At 70.5% G+C, this 21,449-nt stretch overlaps 9 non-coding genes across 9 annotated transcripts; all 9 read left to right on the top strand.

Moving 5' to 3' along the window:
- Positions 1-1,046: 1,046 nt before the first annotated feature.
- On the top strand, positions 1,047-1,165 carry LOC135321924 (5S ribosomal RNA). The gene has a single exon (XR_010382099.1). It is a non-coding gene; the product is annotated as a 5S ribosomal RNA (ribosomal RNA).
- A 2,225-nt stretch (positions 1,166-3,390) lies between these two features.
- Positions 3,391-3,509, top strand: LOC135321923 (5S ribosomal RNA). The gene has a single exon (XR_010382098.1). It is a non-coding gene; the product is annotated as a 5S ribosomal RNA (ribosomal RNA).
- A 2,243-nt stretch (positions 3,510-5,752) lies between these two features.
- On the top strand, positions 5,753-5,871 carry LOC135321921 (5S ribosomal RNA). Its single transcript, XR_010382096.1, has one exon. It is a non-coding gene; the product is annotated as a 5S ribosomal RNA (ribosomal RNA).
- A 2,237-nt stretch (positions 5,872-8,108) lies between these two features.
- LOC135321909 (5S ribosomal RNA) lies at positions 8,109-8,227 on the top strand. The gene has a single exon (XR_010382084.1). It is a non-coding gene; the product is annotated as a 5S ribosomal RNA (ribosomal RNA).
- A 2,187-nt stretch (positions 8,228-10,414) lies between these two features.
- Positions 10,415-10,533, top strand: LOC135321908 (5S ribosomal RNA). Its single transcript, XR_010382083.1, has one exon. It is a non-coding gene; the product is annotated as a 5S ribosomal RNA (ribosomal RNA).
- A 2,241-nt stretch (positions 10,534-12,774) lies between these two features.
- Positions 12,775-12,893, top strand: LOC135321907 (5S ribosomal RNA). Its single transcript, XR_010382082.1, has one exon. It is a non-coding gene; the product is annotated as a 5S ribosomal RNA (ribosomal RNA).
- A 2,169-nt stretch (positions 12,894-15,062) lies between these two features.
- On the top strand, positions 15,063-15,181 carry LOC135321920 (5S ribosomal RNA). The gene has a single exon (XR_010382095.1). It is a non-coding gene; the product is annotated as a 5S ribosomal RNA (ribosomal RNA).
- Positions 15,182-17,399: 2,218 nt separating this feature from the next.
- LOC135321919 (5S ribosomal RNA) lies at positions 17,400-17,518 on the top strand. Its single transcript, XR_010382094.1, has one exon. It is a non-coding gene; the product is annotated as a 5S ribosomal RNA (ribosomal RNA).
- Positions 17,519-19,737: 2,219 nt separating this feature from the next.
- Positions 19,738-19,856, top strand: LOC135321918 (5S ribosomal RNA). Its single transcript, XR_010382093.1, has one exon. It is a non-coding gene; the product is annotated as a 5S ribosomal RNA (ribosomal RNA).
- The last annotated feature ends 1,593 nt before the right edge of the window (positions 19,857-21,449 follow it).

The raw sequence follows: 21,449 nt of genomic DNA, 5'->3' as shown, positions 1-21,449 counted from the left end.
ACTCTTGTCTCTCTGTCAGTCTGTCTCTGGTCTCTTTCTCTGTCTCTTTCTCTGTCTCTGCCTCTGCCTCTGCCTCTGCCTCTGTCACCCCCTCACCCCCCACCCCCTCCCAGAACGCACCCCCGGCGCCGCCTGTCTCTCCACCACTGTGTCTCCTTCCTCTCTTTCTCCCTCTCACCATAGCCTCTCACGTTTGCTCTCACTCTGGCTCTCCTGGAGCAGCTGGCTCATGCTCCCTCTCTTCCCCTCCGTTTGTCTGGGGTGGGGGTGGGGGTGGAGGGGTGTGTGTCTAGCTGTGTGTTTTCAGTGTGTGTCTGTGTGTGTGTGTGTGTGTGTGTGTGTGTGTGTGTGTTTGTGTGTGTCCGCGTGCGTGCGTGTCTGCGTGGGCCGGCGCGCGCTCCTGTCCGTCCGATCGTCCGTCCTTCGGTCCGTCCCGTCTTTCTCAGCTCTCTCTGCAAGGGGCTGTCTTCTTTCGCCTCGGGGGCTGGGCAGGGAGGCCCGCTGACGCCCACCGGCCCGGTGTGGGGTGAAGGGTGGGGCGGGGTGGGGCGTCGGGCCCGGGCTGATGCCTTCCCTCCCGCCGCGACGGAGGTACTGGGTGGGTTTGGGCAAGTTGGTGGAGGCAGGAGGGGCGGCCAAGGTCCGCGCTGGGCTACGCCTAGGCCCGGAGGTGGGTGGGTGGGGCTCAGGGGCCGGCCGGCCGGCGGCCCGGAGGCCCGGAGGCCCGGGTCCGGACGCCTCCGGGGCCACTTGCCCCTGCCAGCGAGCCTGATGCGGGGATCCGAGCTGGGACGGGCCTGGAGAGTCCCGGGGTGGGCGGGAGGCTCTGGGAGGCGGGCGGCAGGCGCGCGGTGCGCTCTGCGCTCTGCGCTGTGTGCGCTGAGTGCAGGCCGCGGTGGCTTGGCTTGGCTTGGCTCGGCTCGGCTCGGCTCGGCTCGGCTCGGCCCGGCCCGGCCGGGCTCGGTTCGGCACGGCGCGGGCCGGCCGAGGCGGCGGCAGGGAAGGCGCAGCGCGGGCTCTTGAGGCGCCGCGCGGCGCCTGCCGCTGTCTACGGCCATACCACCCTGAACGCGCCCGATCTCGTCTGATCTCGGAAGCTAAGCAGGGTCGGGCCTGGTTAGTACTTGGATGGGAGACCGCCTGGGAATACCGGGTGCTGTAGGCTTTTTTTTTTTTTTTTTTTTTTTTTGGCCTCCTGCCTCCCTCTCCTTTAGACGCCGCCCCTGTCCCCAAGGCGGCTCCCCGCAGGCCCGAGCACCTCCTGACCCTCCCCCCACCACGCCACGCCCGCGCAGCCCACGGCCTGCCCCGACCCCGCGTCAGGCAGGCAGGCAGGCGGGCAGCCGGCCGGGCAGCCGGCCGGCCTGCCCGCATGCCGGCGGGCGCACAGGCAGCCGCTTCCCTGCCCCTTGGACCTCGCAGCCCCGGCCCCCCACAGCCCCCACAGCCCCCCGGCCCTCCCCTGGGGGGACTGTGAGGCGGGAGGGGCGACGGCCCGACCGCGACTCCGCCGCAGGCCTGGGCTCCCTCGGTCCGTCCTCGTCCTCCTGCCGCCCGCGGCCCGCGAGCCCTCTCGACGTCCAACGGCGCCCAGCCGCCGGCTGCCCGCCCCAAGTCGACGCCAGCGCCCGCCCGCCGAGACCGCCTTCTCTCCACCAGCCTTGGCCTGCTCTCCCCACGGAAGGAAAGGACGTTCCCGTCCTTCGCCCGGCAGGGCCACGCCCACCGGTCGCCCCTCCGTGTCCCTTGGAACCTGGGCCCCGCCAGAGCCACTTCGTGCGTTGGCCCTCCAGTTCCACGACGCCCCCCTCGGCACACGCCCGTCGCCGCTGCTCTCCAGCAACAGCCAGCCAGGCGCACTCAAGCAAGTCCGGGCGCGCCCGGCCCAGAGAGGCCCGGAGTCGGAACCGACGGCCAGAGAGACAGAGAGACGACGGAAAGCAGGACGACGACACGAAAACCCACCCACCGGGACACGCACACTGCCGCCGACACGCTGACCTGCGCACACCCACCGCCGGCGGGACCGTCTGTCTGTGCCGGGCCCCCGGCCCGCGGCTCCCGGGGAAGGAACCCGAGCAGCGCGCAGAACGGGACTCGTGAGACGTCGTCTGGGAGTCCTGGGGCCCCGCGGGGGACTGCCAGCCCCAAGGCACCTACCTGCCTCCTGCCCGGGGTGCCGCCCAAGCACCACCACCCTGCCTAGGGGAAGCTCCGTCTTCAGCAGAGGCTCATCTGCGGCTCGGCAAGGTCTGTGACAAGAGCATCTGTCCCGGGTGTGTCTGTCTGCTTCTGGGTCCAGCGTTGCCCCCTCCGTCTCCCTCTCTCCCTCTCTCTGTCAAACTCTTGTCTCTCTGTCAGTCTGTCTCTGGTCTCTTTCTCTGTCTCTTTCTCTGTCTCTGCCTCTGCCTCTGCCTCTGCCTCTGTCACCCCCTCACCCCCCACCCCCTCCCAGAACGCACCCCCGGCGCCGCCTGTCTCTCCACCACTGTGTCTCCTTCCTCTCTTTCTCCCTCTCACCATAGCCTCTCACGTTTGCTCTCACTCTGGCTCTCCTGGAGCAGCTGGCTCATGCTCCCTCTCTTCCCCTCCGTTTGTCTGGGGTGGGGGTGGGGGTGGAGGGGTGTGTGTCTAGCTGTGTGTTTTCAGTGTGTGTCTGTGTGTGTGTGTGTGTGTGTGTGTGTGTGTGTGTGTGTTTGTGTGTGTCCGCGTGCGTGCGTGTCTGCGTGGGCCGGCGCGCGCTCCTGTCCGTCCGATCGTCCGTCCTTCGGTCCGTCCCGTCTTTCTCAGCTCTCTCTGCAAGGGGCTGTCTTCTTTCGCCTCGGGGGCTGGGCAGGGAGGCCCGCTGACGCCCACCGGCCCGGTGTGGGGTGAAGGGTGGGGCGGGGTGGGGCGTCGGGCCCGGGCTGATGCCTTCCCTCCCGCCGCGACGGAGGTACTGGGTGGGTTTGGGCAAGTTGGTGGAGGCAGGAGGGGCGGCCAAGGTCCGCGCTGGGCTACGCCTAGGCCCGGAGGTGGGTGGGTGGGGCTCAGGGGCCGGCCGGCCGGCGGCCCGGAGGCCCGGAGGCCCGGGTCCGGACGCCTCCGGGGCCACTTGCCCCTGCCAGCGAGCCTGATGCGGGGATCCGAGCTGGGACGGGCCTGGAGAGTCCCGGGGTGGGCGGGAGGCGCTGGGAGGCGGGCGGCAGGCGCGCGGTGCGCTCTGCGCTCTGCGCTGTGTGCGCTGAGTGCAGGCCGCGGTGGCTTGGCTTGGCTTGGCTCGGCTCGGCTCGGCTCGGCTCGGCTCGGCTCGGCCCGGCCGGGCTCGGTTCGGCACGGCGCGGGCCGGCCGAGGCGGCGGCAGGGAAGGCGCAGCGCGGGCTCTTGAGGCGCCGCGCGGCGCCTGCCGCTGTCTACGGCCATACCACCCTGAACGCGCCCGATCTCGTCTGATCTCGGAAGCTAAGCAGGGTCGGGCCTGGTTAGTACTTGGATGGGAGACCGCCTGGGAATACCGGGTGCTGTAGGCTTTTTTTTTTTTTTTTTTTTTTTTTTTGGCCTCCTGCCTCCCTCTCCTTTAGCCGCCGCCCCTGTCCCCAAGGCGGCTCCCCGCAGGCCCGAGCACCTCCTGACCCTCCCCCCACCACGCCACGCCCGCGCAGCCCACGGCCTGCCCCGACCCCGCGTCAGGCAGGCAGGCAGGCGGGCAGCCGGCCGGGCAGCCGGCCGGCCTGCCCGCATGCCGGCGGGCGCACAGGCAGCCGCTTCCCTGCCCCTTGGACCTCGCAGCCCCGGCCCCCCACAGCCCCCACAGCCCCCCGGCCCTCCCCTGGGGGGACTGTGAGGCGGGAGGGGCGACGGCCCGACCGCGACTCCGCCGCAGGCCTGGGCTCCCTCGGTCCGTCCTCGTCCTCGTCCTCCTGCCGCCCGCGGCCCGCGAGCCCTCTCGACGTCCAACGGCGCCCAGCCGCCGGCTGCCCGCCCCAAGTCGACGCCAGCGCCCGCCCGCCGAGACCGCCTTCTCTCCACCAGCCTTGGCCTGCTCTCCCCACGGAAGGAAAGGACGTTCCCGTCCTTCGCCCGGCAGGGCCACGCCCACCGGTCGCCCCTCCGTGTCCCTTGGAACCTGGGCCCCGCCAGAGCCACTTCGTGCGTTGGCCCTCCAGTTCCACGACGCCCCCCTCGGCACACGCCCGTCGCCGCTGCTCTCCAGCAACAGCCAGCCAGGCGCACTCAAGCAAGTCCGGGCGCGCCCGGCCCAGAGAGGCCCGGAGTCGGAACCGACGGCCAGAGAGACAGAGAGACGACGGAAAGCAGGACGACGACACGAAAACCCACCCACCGGGACACGCACACTGCCGCCGACACGCTGACCTGCGCACACCCACCGCCGGCGGGACCGTCTGTCTGTGCCGGGCCCCCGGCCCGCGGCTCCCGGGGAAGGAACCCGAGCAGCGCGCAGAACGGGACTCGTGAGACGTCGTCTGGGAGTCCTGGGGCCCCGCGGGGGACTGCCAGCCCCAAGGCACCTACCTGCCTCCTGCCCGGGGTGCCGCCCAAGCACCACCACCCTGCCTAGGGGAAGCTCCGTCTTCAGCAGAGGCTCATCTGCGGCTCGGCAAGGTCTGTGACAAGAGCATCTGTCCCGGGTGTGTCTGTCTGCTTCTGGGTCCAGCGTTGCCCCCTCCGTCTCCCTCTCTCCCTCTCTCTGTCAAACTCTTGTCTCTCTGTCAGTCTGTCTCTGGTCTCTTTCTCTGTCTCTTTCTCTGTCTCTGCCTCTGCCTCTGCCTCTGCCTCTGTCACCCCCTCACCCCCCACCCCCTCCCAGAACGCACCCCCGGCGCCGCCTGTCTCTCCACCACTGTGTCTCCTTCCTCTCTTTCTCCCTCTCACCATAGCCTCTCACGTTTGCTCTCACTCTGGCTCTCCTGGAGCAGCTGGCTCATGCTCCCTCTCTTCCCCTCCGTTTGTCTGGGGTGGGGGTGGGGGTGGAGGGGTGTGTGTCTAGCTGTGTGTTTTCAGTGTGTGTCTGTGTGTGTGTGTCTGTGTGTGTGTGTGTGTGTGTGTGTGTGTGTGTGTTTGTGTGTGTCCGCGTGCGTGCGTGTCTGCGTGGGCCGGCGCGCGCTCCTGTCCGTCCGATCGTCCGTCCTTCGGTCCGTCCCGTCTTTCTCAGCTCTCTCTGCAAGGGGCTGTCTTCTTTCGCCTCGGGGGCTGGGCAGGGAGGCCCGCTGACGCCCACCGGCCCGGTGTGGGGTGAAGGGTGGGGCGGGGTGGGGCGTCGGGCCCGGGCTGATGCCTTCCCTCCCGCCGCGACGGAGGTACTGGGTGGGTTTGGGCAAGTTGGTGGAGGCAGGAGGGGCGGCCAAGGTCCGCGCTGGGCTACGCCTAGGCCCGGAGGTGGGTGGGTGGGGCTCAGGGGCCGGCCGGCCGGCGGCCCGGAGGCCCGGAGGCCCGGGTCCGGACGCCTCCGGGGCCACTTGCCCCTGCCAGCGAGCCTGATGCGGGGATCCGAGCTGGGACGGGCCTGGAGAGTCCCGGGGTGGGCGGGAGGCGCTGGGAGGCGGGCGGCAGGCGCGCGGTGCGCTCTGCGCTCTGCGCTGTGTGCGCTGAGTGCAGGCCGCGGTGGCTTGGCTTGGCTTGGCTCGGCTCGGCTCGGCTCGGCTCGGCTCGGCTCGGCCCGGCCGGGCTCGGTTCGGCACGGCGCGGGCCGGCCGAGGCGGCGGCAGGGAAGGCGCAGCGCGGGCTCTTGAGGCGCCGCGCGGCGCCTGCCGCTGTCTACGGCCATACCACCCTGAACGCGCCCGATCTCGTCTGATCTCGGAAGCTAAGCAGGGTCGGGCCTGGTTAGTACTTGGATGGGAGACCGCCTGGGAATACCGGGTGCTGTAGGCTTTTTTTTTTTTTTTTTTTTTTTTTTTGGCCTCCTGCCTCCCTCTCCTTTAGCCGCCGCCCCTGTCCCCAAGGCGGCTCCCCGCAGGCCCGAGCACCTCCTGACCCTCCCCCCACCACGCCACGCCCGCGCAGCCCACGGCCTGCCCCGACCCCGCGTCAGGCAGGCAGGCAGGCGGGCAGCCGGCCGGGCAGCCGGCCGGCCTGCCCGCATGCCGGCGGGCGCACAGGCAGCCGCTTCCCTGCCCCTTGGACCTCGCAGCCCCGGCCCCCCACAGCCCCCACAGCCCCCCGGCCCTCCCCTGGGGGGACTGTGAGGCGGGAGGGGCGACGGCCCGACCGCGACTCCGCCGCAGGCCTGGGCTCCCTCGGTCCGTCCTCGTCCTCGTCCTCCTGCCGCCCGCGGCCCGCGAGCCCTCTCGACGTCCAACGGCGCCCAGCCGCCGGCTGCCCGCCCCAAGTCGACGCCAGCGCCCGCCCGCCGAGACCGCCTTCTCTCCACCAGCCTTGGCCTGCTCTCCCCACGGAAGGAAAGGACGTTCCCGTCCTTCGCCCGGCAGGGCCACGCCCACCGGTCGCCCCTCCGTGTCCCTTGGAACCTGGGCCCCGCCAGAGCCACTTCGTGCGTTGGCCCTCCAGTTCCACGACGCCCCCCTCGGCACACGCCCGTCGCCGCTGCTCTCCAGCAACAGCCAGCCAGGCGCACTCAAGCAAGTCCGGGCGCGCCCGGCCCAGAGAGGCCCGGAGTCGGAACCGACGGCCAGAGAGACAGAGAGACGACGGAAAGCAGGACGACGACACGAAAACCCACCCACCGGGACACGCACACTGCCGCCGACACGCTGACCTGCGCACACCCACCGCCGGCGGGACCGTCTGTCTGTGCCGGGCCCCCGGCCCGCGGCTCCCGGGGAAGGAACCCGAGCAGCGCGCAGAACGGGACTCGTGAGACGTCGTCTGGGAGTCCTGGGGCCCCGCGGGGGACTGCCAGCCCCAAGGCACCTACCTGCCTCCTGCCCGGGGTGCCGCCCAAGCACCACCACCCTGCCTAGGGGAAGCTCCGTCTTCAGCAGAGGCTCATCTGCGGCTCGGCAAGGTCTGTGACAAGAGCATCTGTCCCGGGTGTGTCTGTCTGCTTCTGGGTCCAGCGTTGCCCCCTCCGTCTCCCTCTCTCCCTCTCTCTGTCAAACTCTTGTCTCTCTGTCAGTCTCTGGTCTCTTTCTCTGTCTCTTTCTCTGTCTCTGCCTCTGCCTCTGCCTCTGCCTCTGTCACCCCCTCACCCCCCACCCCCTCCCAGAACGCACCCCCGGCGCCGCCTGTCTCTCCACCACTGTGTCTCCTTCCTCTCTTTCTCCCTCTCACCATAGCCTCTCACGTTTGCTCTCACTCTGGCTCTCCTGGAGCAGCTGGCTCATGCTCCCTCTCTTCCCCTCCGTTTGTCTGGGGTGGGGGTGGGGGTGGAGGGGTGTGTGTCTAGCTGTGTGTTTTCAGTGTGTGTCTGTGTGTGTGTGTCTGTGTGTGTGTGTGTGTGTGTGTGTGTGTGTGTTTGTGTGTGTCCGCGTGCGTGCGTGTCTGCGTGGGCCGGCGCGCGCTCCTGTCCGTCCGATCGTCCGTCCTTCGGTCCGTCCCGTCTTTCTCAGCTCTCTCTGCAAGGGGCTGTCTTCTTTCGCCTCGGGGGCTGGGCAGGGAGGCCCGCTGACGCCCACCGGCCCGGTGTGGGGTGAAGGGTGGGGCGGGGTGGGGCGTCGGGCCCGGGCTGATGCCTTCCCTCCCGCCGCGACGGAGGTACTGGGTGGGTTTGGGCAAGTTGGTGGAGGCAGGAGGGGCGGCCAAGGTCCGCGCTGGGCTACGCCTAGGCCCGGAGGTGGGTGGGTGGGGCTCAGGGGCCGGCCGGCCGGCGGCCCGGAGGCCCGGAGGCCCGGGTCCGGACGCCTCCGGGGCCACTTGCCCCTGCCAGCGAGCCTGATGCGGGGATCCGAGCTGGGACGGGCCTGGAGAGTCCCGGGGTGGGCGGGAGGCGCTGGGAGGCGGGCGGCAGGCGCGCGGTGCGCTCTGCGCTCTGCGCTGTGTGCGCTGGGTGCAGGACGCGGTGGCTTGGCTTGGCTTGGCTCGGCTCGGCTCGGCTCGGCTCGGCTCGGCTCGGCCCGGCCGGGCTCGGTTCGGCACGGCGCGGGCCGGCCGAGGCGGCGGCAGGGAAGGCGCAGCGCGGGCTCTTGAGGCGCCGCGCGGCGCCTGCCGCTGTCTACGGCCATACCACCCTGAACGCGCCCGATCTCGTCTGATCTCGGAAGCCAAGCAGGGTCGGGCCTGGTTAGTACTTGGATGGGAGACCGCCTGGGAATACCGGGTGCTGTAGGCTTTTTTTTTTTTTTTTTTTTTTTTTTGGCCTCCTGCCTCCCTCTCCTTTAGCCGCCGCCCCTGTCCCCAAGGCGGCTCCCCGCAGGCCCGAGCACCTCCTGACCCTCCCCCCACCACGCCACGCCCGCGCAGCCCACGGCCTGCCCCGACCCCGCGTCAGGCAGGCGGGCAGGCGGGCAGCCGCTTCCCTGCCCCTTGGACCTCGCAGCCCCGGCCCCCCACAGCCCCCACAGCCCCCCGGCCCTCCCCTGGGGGGACTGTGAGGCGGGAGGGGCGACGGCCCGACCGCGACTCCGCCGCAGGCCTGGGCTCCCTCGGTCCGTCCTCGTCCTCCTGCCGCCCGCGGCCCGCGAGCCCTCTCGACGTCCAACGGCGCCCAGCCGCCGGCTGCCCGCCCCAAGTCGACGCCAGCGCCCGCCCGCCGAGACCGCCTTCTCTCCACCAGCCTTGGCCTGCTCTCCCCACGGAAGGAAAGGACGTTCCCGTCCTTCGCCCGGCAGGGCCACGCCCACCGGTCGCCCCTCCGTGTCCCTTGGAACCTGGGCCCCGCCAGAGCCACTTCGTGCGTTGGCCCTCCAGTTCCACGACGCCCCCCTCGGCACACGCCCGTCGCCGCTGCTCTCCAGCAACAGCCAGCCAGGCGCACTCAAGCAAGTCCGGGCGCGCCCGGCCCAGAGAGGCCCGGAGTCGGAACCGACGGCCAGAGAGACAGAGAGACGACGGAAAGCAGGACGACGACACGAAAACCCACCCACCGGGACACGCACACTGCCGCCGACACGCTGACCTGCGCACACCCACCGCCGGCGGGACCGTCTGTCTGTGCCGGGCCCCCGGCCCGCGGCTCCCGGGGAAGGAACCCGAGCAGCGCGCAGAACGGGACTCGTGAGACGTCGTCTGGGAGTCCTGGGGCCCCGCGGGGGACTGCCAGCCCCAAGGCACCTACCTGCCTCCTGCCCGGGGTGCCGCCCAAGCACCACCACCCTGCCTAGGGGAAGCTCCGTCTTCAGCAGAGGCTCATCTGCGGCTCGGCAAGGTCTGTGACAAGAGCATCTGTCCCGGGTGTGTCTGTCTGCTTCTGGGTCCAGCGTTGCCCCCTCCGTCTCCCTCTCTCCCTCTCTCTGTCAAACTCTTGTCTCTCTGTCAGTCTGTCTCTGGTCTCTTTCTCTGTCTCTTTCTCTGTCTCTTTCTCTGTCTCTGCCTCTGCCTCTGCCTCTGCCTCTGTCACCCCCTCACCCCCCACCCCCTCCCAGAACGCACCCCCGGCGCCGCCTGTCTCTCCACCACTGTGTCTCCTTCCTCTCTTTCTCCCTCTCACCATAGCCTCTCACGTTTGCTCTCACTCTGGCTCTCCTGGAGCAGCTGGCTCATGCTCCCTCTCTTCCCCTCCGTTTGTCTGGGGTGGGGGTGGGGGTGGAGGGGTGTGTGTCTAGCTGTGTGTTTTCAGTGTGTGTCTGTGTGTGTGTGTGTGTGTGTGTGTGTGTGTGTGTGTGTTTGTGTGTGTCCGCGTGCGTGCGTGTCTGCGTGGGCCGGCGCGCGCTCCTGTCCGTCCGATCGTCCGTCCTTCGGTCCGTCCCGTCTTTCTCAGCTCTCTCTGCAAGGGGCTGTCTTCTTTCGCCTCGGGGGCTGGGCAGGGAGGCCCGCTGACGCCCACCGGCCCGGTGTGGGGTGAAGGGTGGGGCGGGGTGGGGCGTCGGGCCCGGGCTGATGCCTTCCCTCCCGCCGCGACGGAGGTACTGGGTGGGTTTGGGCAAGTTGGTGGAGGCAGGAGGGGCGGCCAAGGTCCGCGCTGGGCTACGCCTAGGCCCGGAGGTGGGTGGGTGGGGCTCAGGGGCCGGCCGGCCGGCGGCCCGGAGGCCCGGAGGCCCGGGTCCGGACGCCTCCGGGGCCACTTGCCCCTGCCAGCGAGCCTGATGCGGGGATCCGAGCTGGGACGGGCCTGGAGAGTCCCGGGGTGGGCGGGAGGCGCTGGGAGGCGGGCGGCAGGCGCGCGGTGCGCTCTGCGCTCTGCGCTGTGTGCGCTGAGTGCAGGCCGCGGTGGCTTGGCTTGGCTTGGCTCGGCTCGGCTCGGCTCGGCTCGGCTCGGCTCGGCCCGGCCGGGCTCGGTTCGGCACGGCGCGGGCCGGCCGAGGCGGCGGCAGGGAAGGCGCAGCGCGGGCTCTTGAGGCGCCGCGCGGCGCCTGCCGCTGTCTACGGCCATACCACCCTGAACGCGCCCGATCTCGTCTGATCTCGGAAGCCAAGCAGGGTCGGGCCTGGTTAGTACTTGGATGGGAGACCGCCTGGGAATACCGGGTGCTGTAGGCTTTTTTTTTTTTTTTTTTTTTTTTTTTGGCCTCCTGCCTCCCTCTCCTTTAGCCGCCGCCCCTGTCCCCAAGGCGGCTCCCCGCAGGCCCGAGCACCTCCTGACCCTCCCCCCACCACGCCACGCCCGCGCAGCCCACGGCCTGCCCCGACCCCGCGTCAGGCAGGCAGGCAGGCGGGCAGCCGGCCGGGCAGCCGGCCGGCCTGCCCGCATGCCGGCGGGCGCACAGGCAGCCGCTTCCCTGCCCCTTGGACCTCGCAGCCCCGGCCCCCCACAGCCCCCACAGCCCCCCGGCCCTCCCCTGGGGGGACTGTGAGGCGGGAGGGGCGACGGCCCGACCGCGACTCCGCCGCAGGCCTGGGCTCCCTCGGTCCGTCCTCGTCCTCGTCCTCCTGCCGCCCGCGGCCCGCGAGCCCTCTCGACGTCCAACGGCGCCCAGCCGCCGGCTGCCCGCCCCAAGTCGACGCCAGCGCCCGCCCGCCGAGACCGCCTTCTCTCCACCAGCCTTGGCCTGCTCTCCCCACGGAAGGAAAGGACGTTCCCGTCCTTCGCCCGGCAGGGCCACGCCCACCGGTCGCCCCTCCGTGTCCCTTGGAACCTGGGCCCCGCCAGAGCCACTTCGTGCGTTGGCCCTCCAGTTCCACGACGCCCCCCTCGGCACACGCCCGTCGCCGCTGCTCTCCAGCAACAGCCAGCCAGGCGCACTCAAGCAAGTCCGGGCGCGCCCGGCCCAGAGAGGCCCGGAGTCGGAACCGACGGCCAGAGAGACAGAGAGACGACGGAAAGCAGGACGACGACACGAAAACCCACCCACCGGGACACGCACACTGCCGCCGACACGCTGACCTGCGCACACCCACCGCCGGCGGGACCGTCTGTCTGTGCCGGGCCCCCGGCCCGCGGCTCCCGGGGAAGGAACCCGAGCAGCGCGCAGAACGGGACTCGTGAGACGTCGTCTGGGAGTCCTGGGGCCCCGCGGGGGACTGCCAGCCCCAAGGCACCTACCTGCCTCCTGCCCGGGGTGCCGCCCAAGCACCACCACCCTGCCTAGGGGAAGCTCCGTCTTCAGCAGAGGCTCATCTGCGGCTCGGCAAGGTCTGTGACAAGAGCATCTGTCCCGGGTGTGTCTGTCTGCTTCTGGGTCCAGCGTTGCCCCCTCCGTCTCCCTCTCTCCCTCTCTCTGTCAAACTCTTGTCTCTCTGTCAGTCTCTGGTCTCTTTCTCTGTCTCTTTCTCTGTCTCTGCCTCTGCCTCTGCCTCTGCCTCTGTCACCCCCTCACCCCCCACCCCCTCCCAGAACGCACCCCCGGCGCCGCCTGTCTCTCCACCACTGTGTCTCCTTCCTCTCTTTCTCCCTCTCACCATAGCCTCTCACGTTTGCTCTCACTCTGGCTCTCCTGGAGCAGCTGGCTCATGCTCCCTCTCTTCCCCTCCGTTTGTCTGGGGTGGGGGTGGGGGTGGAGGGGTGTGTGTCTAGCTGTGTGTTTTCAGTGTGTGTCTGTGTGTGTGTGTCTGTGTGTGTGTGTGTGTGTGTGTGTGTGTGTGTGTGTTTGTGTGTGTCCGCGTGCGTGCGTGTCTGCGTGGGCCGGCGCGCGCTCCTGTCCGTCCGATCGTCCGTCCTTCGGTCCGTCCCGTCTTTCTCAGCTCTCTCTGCAAGGGGCTGTCTTCTTTCGCCTCGGGGGCTGGGCAGGGAGGCCCGCTGACGCCCACCGGCCCGGTGTGGGGTGAAGGGTGGGGCGGGGTGGGGCGTCGGGCCCGGGCTGATGCCTTCCCTCCCGCCGCGACGGAGGTACTGGGTGGGTTTGGGCAAGTTGGTGGAGGCAGGAGGGGCGGCCAAGGTCCGCGCTGGGCTACGCCTAGGCCCGGAGGTGGGTGGGTGGGGCTCAGGGGCCGGCCGGCCGGCGGCCCGGAGGCCCGGAGGCCCGGGTCCGGACGCCTCCGGGGCCACTTGCCCCTGCCAGCGAGCCTGATGCGGGGATCCGAGCTGGGACGGGCCTGGAGAGTCCCGGGGTGGGCGGGAGGCGCTGGGAGGCGGGCGGCAGGCGCGCGGTGCGCTCTGCGCTCTGCGCTGTGTGCGCTGGGTGCAGGACGCGGTGGCTTGGCTTGGCTTGGCTCGGCTCGGCTCGGCTCGGCTCGGCTCGGCTCGGCCCGGCCGGGCTCGGTTCGGCACGGCGCGGGCCGGCCGAGGCGGCGGCAGGGAAGGCGCAGCGCGGGCTCTTGAGGCGCCGCGCGGCGCCTGCCGCTGTCTACGGCCATACCACCCTGAACGCGCCCGATCTCGTCTGATCTCGGAAGCCAAGCAGGGTCGGGCCTGGTTAGTACTTGGATGGGAGACCGCCTGGGAATACCGGGTGCTGTAGGCTTTTTTTTTTTTTTTTTTTTTTTTTGGCCTCCTGCCTCCCTCTCCTTTAGCCGCCGCCCCTGTCCCCAAGGCGGCTCCCCGCAGGCCCGAGCACCTCCTGACCCTCCCCCCACCACGCCACGCCCGCGCAGCCCACGGCCTGCCCCGACCCCGCGTCAGGCAGGCGGGCAGGCGGGCAGCCGCTTCCCTGCCCCTTGGACCTCGCAGCCCCGGCCCCCCACAGCCCCCACAGCCCCCCGGCCCTCCCCTGGGGGGACTGTGAGGCGGGAGGGGCGACGGCCCGACCGCGACTCCGCCGCAGGCCTGGGCTCCCTCGGTCCGTCCTCGTCCTCCTGCCGCCCGCGGCCCGCGAGCCCTCTCGACGTCCAACGGCGCCCAGCCGCCGGCTGCCCGCCCCAAGTCGACGCCAGCGCCCGCCCGCCGAGACCGCCTTCTCTCCACCAGCCTTGGCCTGCTCTCCCCACGGAAGGAAAGGACGTTCCCGTCCTTCGCCCGGCAGGGCCACGCCCACCGGTCGCCCCTCCGTGTCCCTTGGAACCTGGGCCCCGCCAGAGCCACTTCGTGCGTTGGCCCTCCAGTTCCACGACGCCCCCCTCGGCACACGCCCGTCGCCGCTGCTCTCCAGCAACAGCCAGCCAGGCGCACTCAAGCAAGTCCGGGCGCGCCCGGCCCAGAGAGGCCCGGAGTCGGAACCGACGGCCAGAGAGACAGAGAGACGACGGAAAGCAGGACGACGACACGAAAACCCACCCACCGGGACACGCACACTGCCGCCGACACGCTGACCTGCGCACACCCACCGCCGGCGGGACCGTCTGTCTGTGCCGGGCCCCCGGCCCGCGGCTCCCGGGGAAGGAACCCGAGCAGCGCGCAGAACGGGACTCGTGAGACGTCGTCTGGGAGTCCTGGGGCCCCGCGGGGGACTGCCAGCCCCAAGGCACCTACCTGCCTCCTGCCCGGGGTGCCGCCCAAGCACCACCACCCTGCCTAGGGGAAGCTCCGTCTTCAGCAGAGGCTCATCTGCGGCTCGGCAAGGTCTGTGACAAGAGCATCTGTCCCGGGTGTGTCTGTCTGCTTCTGGGTCCAGCGTTGCCCCCTCCGTCTCCCTCTCTCCCTCTCTCTGTCAAACTCTTGTCTCTCTGTCAGTCTGTCTCTGGTCTCTTTCTCTGTCTCTTTCTCTGTCTCTTTCTCTGTCTCTGCCTCTGCCTCTGCCTCTGCCTCTGTCACCCCCTCACCCCCCACCCCCTCCCAGAACGCACCCCCGGCGCCGCCTGTCTCTCCACCACTGTGTCTCCTTCCTCTCTTTCTCCCTCTCACCATAGCCTCTCACGTTTGCTCTCACTCTGGCTCTCCTGGAGCAGCTGGCTCATGCTCCCTCTCTTCCCCTCCGTTTGTCTGGGGTGGGGGTGGGGGTGGAGGGGTGTGTGTCTAGCTGTGTGTTTTCAGTGTGTGTGTGTGTGTGTGTGTGTGTTTGTGTGTGTCCGCGTGCGTGCGTGTCTGCGTGGGCCGGCGCGCGCTCCTGTCCGTCCGATCGTCCGTCCTTCGGTCCGTCCCGTCTTTCTCAGCTCTCTCTGCAAGGGGCTGTCTTCTTTCGCCTCGGGGGCTGGGCAGGGAGGCCCGCTGACGCCCACCGGCCCGGTGTGGGGTGAAGGGTGGGGCGGGGTGGGGCGTCGGGCCCGGGCTGATGCCTTCCCTCCCGCCGCGACGGAGGTACTGGGTGGGTTTGGGCAAGTTGGTGGAGGCAGGAGGGGCGGCCAAGGTCCGCGCTGGGCTACGCCTAGGCCCGGAGGTGGGTGGGTGGGGCTCAGGGGCCGGCCGGCCGGCGGCCCGGAGGCCCGGAGGCCCGGGTCCGGACGCCTCCGGGGCCACTTGCCCCTGCCAGCGAGCCTGATGCGGGGATCCGAGCTGGGACGGGCCTGGAGAGTCCCGGGGTGGGCGGGAGGCGCTGGGAGGCGGGCGGCAGGCGCGCGGTGCGCTCTGCGCTCTGCGCTGTGTGCGCTGAGTGCAGGCCGCGGTGGCTTGGCTTGGCTTGGCTCGGCTCGGCTCGGCTCGGCTCGGCTCGGCTCGGCCCGGCCCGGCCGGGCTCGGTTCGGCACGGCGCGGGCCGGCCGAGGCGGCGGCAGGGAAGGCGCAGCGCGGGCTCTTGAGGCGCCGCGCGGCGCCTGCCGCTGTCTACGGCCATACCACCCTGAACGCGCCCGATCTCGTCTGATCTCGGAAGCTAAGCAGGGTCGGGCCTGGTTAGTACTTGGATGGGAGACCGCCTGGGAATACCGGGTGCTGTAGGCTTTTTTTTTTTTTTTTTTTTTTTTTTGGCCTCCTGCCTCCCTCTCCTTTAGCCGCCGCCCCTGTCCCCAAGGCGGCTCCCCGCAGGCCCGAGCACCTCCTGACCCTCCCCCCACCACGCCACGCCCGCGCAGCCCACGGCCTGCCCCGACCCCGCGTCAGGCAGGCAGGCAGGCGGGCAGCCGGCCGGGCAGCCGGCCGGCCTGCCCGCATGCCGGCGGGCGCACAGGCAGCCGCTTCCCTGCCCCTTGGACCTCGCAGCCCCGGCCCCCCACAGCCCCCACAGCCCCCCGGCCCTCCCCTGGGGGGACTGTGAGGCGGGAGGGGCGACGGCCCGACCGCGACTCCGCCGCAGGCCTGGGCTCCCTCGGTCCGTCCTCGTCCTCCTGCCGCCCGCGGCCCGCGAGCCCTCTCGACGTCCAACGGCGCCCAGCCGCCGGCTGCCCGCCCCAAGTCGACGCCAGCGCCCGCCCGCCGAGACCGCCTTCTCTCCACCAGCCTTGGCCTGCTCTCCCCACGGAAGGAAAGGACGTTCCCGTCCTTCGCCCGGCAGGGCCACGCCCACCGGTCGCCCCTCCGTGTCCCTTGGAACCTGGGCCCCGCCAGAGCCACTTCGTGCGTTGGCCCTCCAGTTCCACGACGCCCCCCTCGGCACACGCCCGTCGCCGCTGCTCTCCAGCAACAGCCAGCCAGGCGCACTCAAGCAAGTCCGGGCGCGCCCGGCCCAGAGAGGCCCGGAGTCGGAACCGACGGCCAGAGAGACAGAGAGACGACGGAAAGCAGGACGACGACACGAAAACCCACCCACCGGGACACGCACACTGCCGCCGACACGCTGACCTGCGCACACCCACCGCCGGCGGGACCGTCTGTCTGTGCCGGGCCCCCGGCCCGCGGCTCCCGGGGAAGGAACCCGAGCAGCGCGCAGAACGGGACTCGTGAGACGTCGTCTGGGAGTCCTGGGGCCCCGCGGGGGACTGCCAGCCCCAAGGCACCTACCTGCCTCCTGCCCGGGGTGCCGCCCAAGCACCACCACCCTGCCTAGGGGAAGCTCCGTCTTCAGCAGAGGCTCATCTGCGGCTCGGCAAGGTCTGTGACAAGAGCATCTGTCCCGGGTGTGTCTGTCTGCTTCTGGGTCCAGCGTTGCCCCCTCCGTCTCCCTCTCTCCCTCTCTCTGTCAAACTCTTGTCTCTCTGTCAGTCTGTCTCTGGTCTCTTTCTCTGTCTCTTTCTCTGTCTCTGCCTCTGCCTCTGCCTCTGCCTCTGTCACCCCCTCACCCCCCACCCCCTCCCAGAACGCACCCCCGGCGCCGCCTGTCTCTCCACCACTGTGTCTCCTTCCTCTCTTTCTCCCTCTCACCATAGCCTCTCACGTTTGCTCTCACTCTGGCTCTCCTGGAGCAGCTGGCTCATGCTCCCTCTCTTCCCCTCCGTTTGTCTGGGGTGGGGGTGGGGGTGGAGGGGTGTGTGTCTAGCTGTGTGTTTTCAGTGTGTGTCTGTGTGTGTGTGTGTGTGTGTGTGTGTGTGTTTGTGTGTGTCCGCGTGCGTGCGTGTCTGCGTGGGCCGGCGCGCGCTCCTGTCCGTCCGATCGTCCGTCCTTCGGTCCGTCCCGTCTTTCTCAGCTCTCTCTGCAAGGGGCTGTCTTCTTTCGCCTCGGGGGCTGGGCAGGGAGGCCCGCTGACGCCCACCGGCCCGGTGTGGGGTGAAGGGTGGGGCGGGGTGGGGCGTCGGGCCCGGGCTGATGCCTTCCCTCCCGCCGCGACGGAGGTACTGGGTGGGTTTGGGCAAGTTGGTGGAGGCAGGAGGGGCGGCCAAGGTCCGCGCTGGGCTACGCCTAGGCCCGGAGGTGGGTGGGTGGGGCTCAGGGGCCGGCCGGCCGGCGGCCCGGAGGCCCGGAGGCCCGGGTCCGGACGCCTCCGGGGCCACTTGCCCCTGCCAGCGAGCCTGATGCGGGGATCCGAGCTGGGACGGGCCTGGAGAGTCCCGGGGTGGGCGGGAGGCGCTGGGAGGCGGGCGGCAGGCGCGCGGTGCGCTCTGCGCTCTGCGCTGTGTGCGCTGAGTGCAGGCCGCGGTGGCTTGGCTTGGCTTGGCTCGGCTCGGCTCGGCTCGGCTCGGCTCGGCTCGGCCCGGCCGGGCTCGGTTCGGCACGGCGCGGGCCGGCCGAGGCGGCGGCAGGGAAGGCGCAGCGCGGGCTCTTGAGGCGCCGCGCGGCGCCTGCCGCTGTCTACGGCCATACCACCCTGAACGCGCCCGATCTCGTCTGATCTCGGAAGCTAAGCAGGGTCGGGCCTGGTTAGTACTTGGATGGGAGACCGCCTGGGAATACCGGGTGCTGTAGGCTTTTTTTTTTTTTTTTTTTTTTTTTTTGGCCTCCTGCCTCCCTCTCCTTTAGCCGCCGCCCCTGTCCCCAAGGCGGCTCCCCGCAGGCCCGAGCACCTCCTGACCCTCCCCCCACCACGCCACGCCCGCGCAGCCCACGGCCTGCCCCGACCCCGCGTCAGGCAGGCAGGCAGGCGGGCAGCCGGCCGGGCAGCCGGCCGGCCTGCCCGCATGCCGGCGGGCGCACAGGCAGCCGCTTCCCTGCCCCTTGGACCTCGCAGCCCCGGCCCCCCACAGCCCCCACAGCCCCCCGGCCCTCCCCTGGGGGGACTGTGAGGCGGGAGGGGCGACGGCCCGACCGCGACTCCGCCGCAGGCCTGGGCTCCCTCGGTCCGTCCTCGTCCTCCTGCCGCCCGCGGCCCGCGAGCCCTCTCGACGTCCAACGGCGCCCAGCCGCCGGCTGCCCGCCCCAAGTCGACGCCAGCGCCCGCCCGCCGAGACCGCCTTCTCTCCACCAGCCTTGGCCTGCTCTCCCCACGGAAGGAAAGGACGTTCCCGTCCTTCGCCCGGCAGGGCCACGCCCACCGGTCGCCCCTCCGTGTCCCTTGGAACCTGGGCCCCGCCAGAGCCACTTCGTGCGTTGGCCCTCCAGTTCCACGACGCCCCCCTCGGCACACGCCCGTCGCCGCTGCTCTCCAGCAACAGCCAGCCAGGCGCACTCAAGCAAGTCCGGGCGCGCCCGGCCCAGAGAGGCCCGGAGTCGGAACCGACGGCCAGAGAGACAGAGAGACGACGGAAAGCAGGACGACGACACGAAAACCCACCCACCGGGACACGCACACTGCCGCCGACACGCTGACCTGCGCACACCCACCGCCGGCGGGACCGTCTGTCTGTGCCGGGCCCCCGGCCCGCGGCTCCCGGGGAAGGAACCCGAGCAGCGCGCAGAACGGGACTCGTGAGACGTCGTCTGGGAGTCCTGGGGCCCCGCGGGGGACTGCCAGCCCCAAGGCACCTACCTGCCTCCTGCCCGGGGTGCCGCCCAAGCACCACCACCCTGCCTAGGGGAAGCTCCGTCTTCAGCAGAGGCTCATCTGCGGCTCGGCAAGGTCTGTGACAAGAGCATCTGTCCCGGGTGTGTCTGTCTGCTTCTGGGTCCAGCGTTGCCCCCTCCGTCTCCCTCTCTCCCTCTCTCTGTCAAACTCTTGTCTCTCTGTCAGTCTGTCTCTGGTCTCTTTCTCTGTCTCTTTCTCTGTCTCTGCCTCTGCCTCTGCCTCTGCCTCTGTCACCCCCTCACCCCCCACCCCCTCCCAGAACGCACCCCCGGCGCCGCCTGTCTCTCCACCACTGTGTCTCCTTCCTCTCTTTCTCCCTCTCACCATAGCCTCTCACGTTTGCTCTCACTCTGGCTCTCCTGGAGCAGCTGGCTCATGCTCCCTCTCTTCCCCTCCGTTTGTCTGGGGTGGGGGTGGGGGTGGAGGGGTGTGTGTCTAGCTGTGTGTTTTCAGTGTGTGTCTGTGTGTGTGTGTGTGTGTGTGTGTGTGTGTTTGTGTGTGTCCGCGTGCGTGCGTGTCTGCGTGGGCCGGCGCGCGCTCCTGTCCGTCCGATCGTCCGTCCTTCGGTCCGTCCCGTCTTTCTCAGCTCTCTCTGCAAGGGGCTGTCTTCTTTCGCCTCGGGGGCTGGGCAGGGAGGCCCGCTGACGCCCACCGGCCCGGTGTGGGGTGAAGGGTGGGGCGGGGTGGGGCGTCGGGCCCGGGCTGATGCCTTCCCTCCCGCCGCGACGGAGGTACTGGGTGGGTTTGGGCAAGTTGGTGGAGGCAGGAGGGGCGGCCAAGGTCCGCGCTGGGCTACGCCTAGGCCCGGAGGTGGGTGGGTGGGGCTCAGGGGCCGGCCGGCCGGCGGCCCGGAGGCCCGGAGGCCCGGGTCCGGACGCCTCCGGGGCCACTTGCCCCTGCCAGCGAGCCTGATGCGGGGATCCGAGCTGGGACGGGCCTGGAGAGTCCCGGGGTGGGCGGGAGGCGCTGGGAGGCGGGCGGCAGGCGCGCGGTGCGCTCTGCGCTCTGCGCTGTGTGCGCTGAGTGCAGGCCGCGGTGGCTTGGCTTGGCTTGGCTCGGCTCGGCTCGGCTCGGCTCGGCTCGGCTCGGCCCGGCCGGGCTCGGTTCGGCACGGCGCGGGCCGGCCGAGGCGGCGGCAGGGAAGGCGCAGCGCGGGCTCTTGAGGCGCCGCGCGGCGCCTGCCGCTGTCTACGGCCATACCACCCTGAACGCGCCCGATCTCGTCTGATCTCGGAAGCTAAGCAGGGTCGGGCCTGGTTAGTACTTGGATGGGAGACCGCCTGGGAATACCGGGTGCTGTAGGCTTTTTTTTTTTTTTTTTTTTTTTTTTTGGCCTCCTGCCTCCCTCTCCTTTAGCCGCCGCCCCTGTCCCCAAGGCGGCTCCCCGCAGGCCCGAGCACCTCCTGACCCTCCCCCCACCACGCCACGCCCGCGCAGCCCACGGCCTGCCCCGACCCCGCGTCAGGCAGGCAGGCAGGCGGGCAGCCGGCCGGGCAGCCGGCCGGCCTGCCCGCATGCCGGCGGGCGCACAGGCAGCCGCTTCCCTGCCCCTTGGACCTCGCAGCCCCGGCCCCCCACAGCCCCCACAGCCCCCCGGCCCTCCCCTGGGGGGACTGTGAGGCGGGAGGGGCGACGGCCCGACCGCGACTCCGCCGCAGGCCTGGGCTCCCTCGGTCCGTCCTCGTCCTCCTGCCGCCCGCGGCCCGCGAGCCCTCTCGACGTCCAACGGCGCCCAGCCGCCGGCTGCCCGCCCCAAGTCGACGCCAGCGCCCGCCCGCCGAGACCGCCTTCTCTCCACCAGCCTTGGCCTGCTCTCCCCACGGAAGGAAAGGACGTTCCCGTCCTTCGCCCGGCAGGGCCACGCCCACCGGTCGCCCCTCCGTGTCCCTTGGAACCTGGGCCCCGCCAGAGCCACTTCGTGCGTTGGCCCTCCAGTTCCACGACGCCCCCCTCGGCACACGCCCGTCGCCGCTGCTCTCCAGCAACAGCCAGCCAGGCGCACTCAAGCAAGTCCGGGCGCGCCCGGCCCAGAGAGGCCCGGAGTCGGAACCGACGGCCAGAGAGACAGAGAGACGACGGAAAGCAGGACGACGACACGAAAACCCACCCACCGGGACACGCACACTGCCGCCGACACGCTGACCTGCGCACACCCACCGCCGGCGGGACCGTCTGTCTGTGCCGGGCCCCCGGCCCGCGGCTCCCGGGGAAGGAACCCGAGCAGCGCGCAGAACGGGACTCGTGAGACGTCGTCTGGGAGTCCTGGGGCCCCGCGGGGGACTGCCAGCCCCAAGGCACCTACCTGCCTCCTGCCCGGGGTGCCGCCCAAGCACCACCACCCTGCCTAGGGGAAGCTCCGTCTTCAGCAGAGGCTCATCTGCGGCTCGGCAAGGTCTGTGACAAGAGCATCTGTCCCGGGTGTGTCTGTCTGCTTCTGGGTCCAGCGTTGCCCCCTCCGTCTCCCTCTCTCCCTCTCTCTGTCAAACTCTTGTCTCTCTGTCAGTCTGTCTCTGGTCTCTTTCTCTGTCTCTTTCTCTGTCTCTGCCTCTGCCTCTGCCTCTGCCTCTGTCACCCCCTCACCCCCCACCCCCTCCCAGAACGCACCCCCGGCGCCGCCTGTCTCTCCACCACTGTGTCTCCTTCCTCTCTTTCTCCCTCTCACCATAGCCTCTCACGTTTGCTCTCACTCTGGCTCTCCTGGAGCAGCTGGCTCATGCTCCCTCTCTTCCCCTCCGTTTGTCTGGGGTGGGGGTGGGGGTGGAGGGGTGTGTGTCTAGCTGTGTGTTTTCAGTGTGTGTCTGTGTGTGTGTGTGTGTGTGTGTGTGTGTGTTTGTGTGTGTCCGCGTGCGTGCGTGTCTGCGTGGGCCGGCGCGCGCTCCTGTCCGTCCGATCGTCCGT

This window comes from Camelus dromedarius, chromosome 8 (genome assembly GCF_036321535.1).
Source record: "Camelus dromedarius isolate mCamDro1 chromosome 8, mCamDro1.pat, whole genome shotgun sequence".
NCBI lineage: Eukaryota > Metazoa > Chordata > Mammalia > Artiodactyla > Camelidae > Camelus > Camelus dromedarius.
Note: the sequence above shows the minus strand (reverse complement) of the source record. Positions and strands in the feature narration are given on the sequence as shown.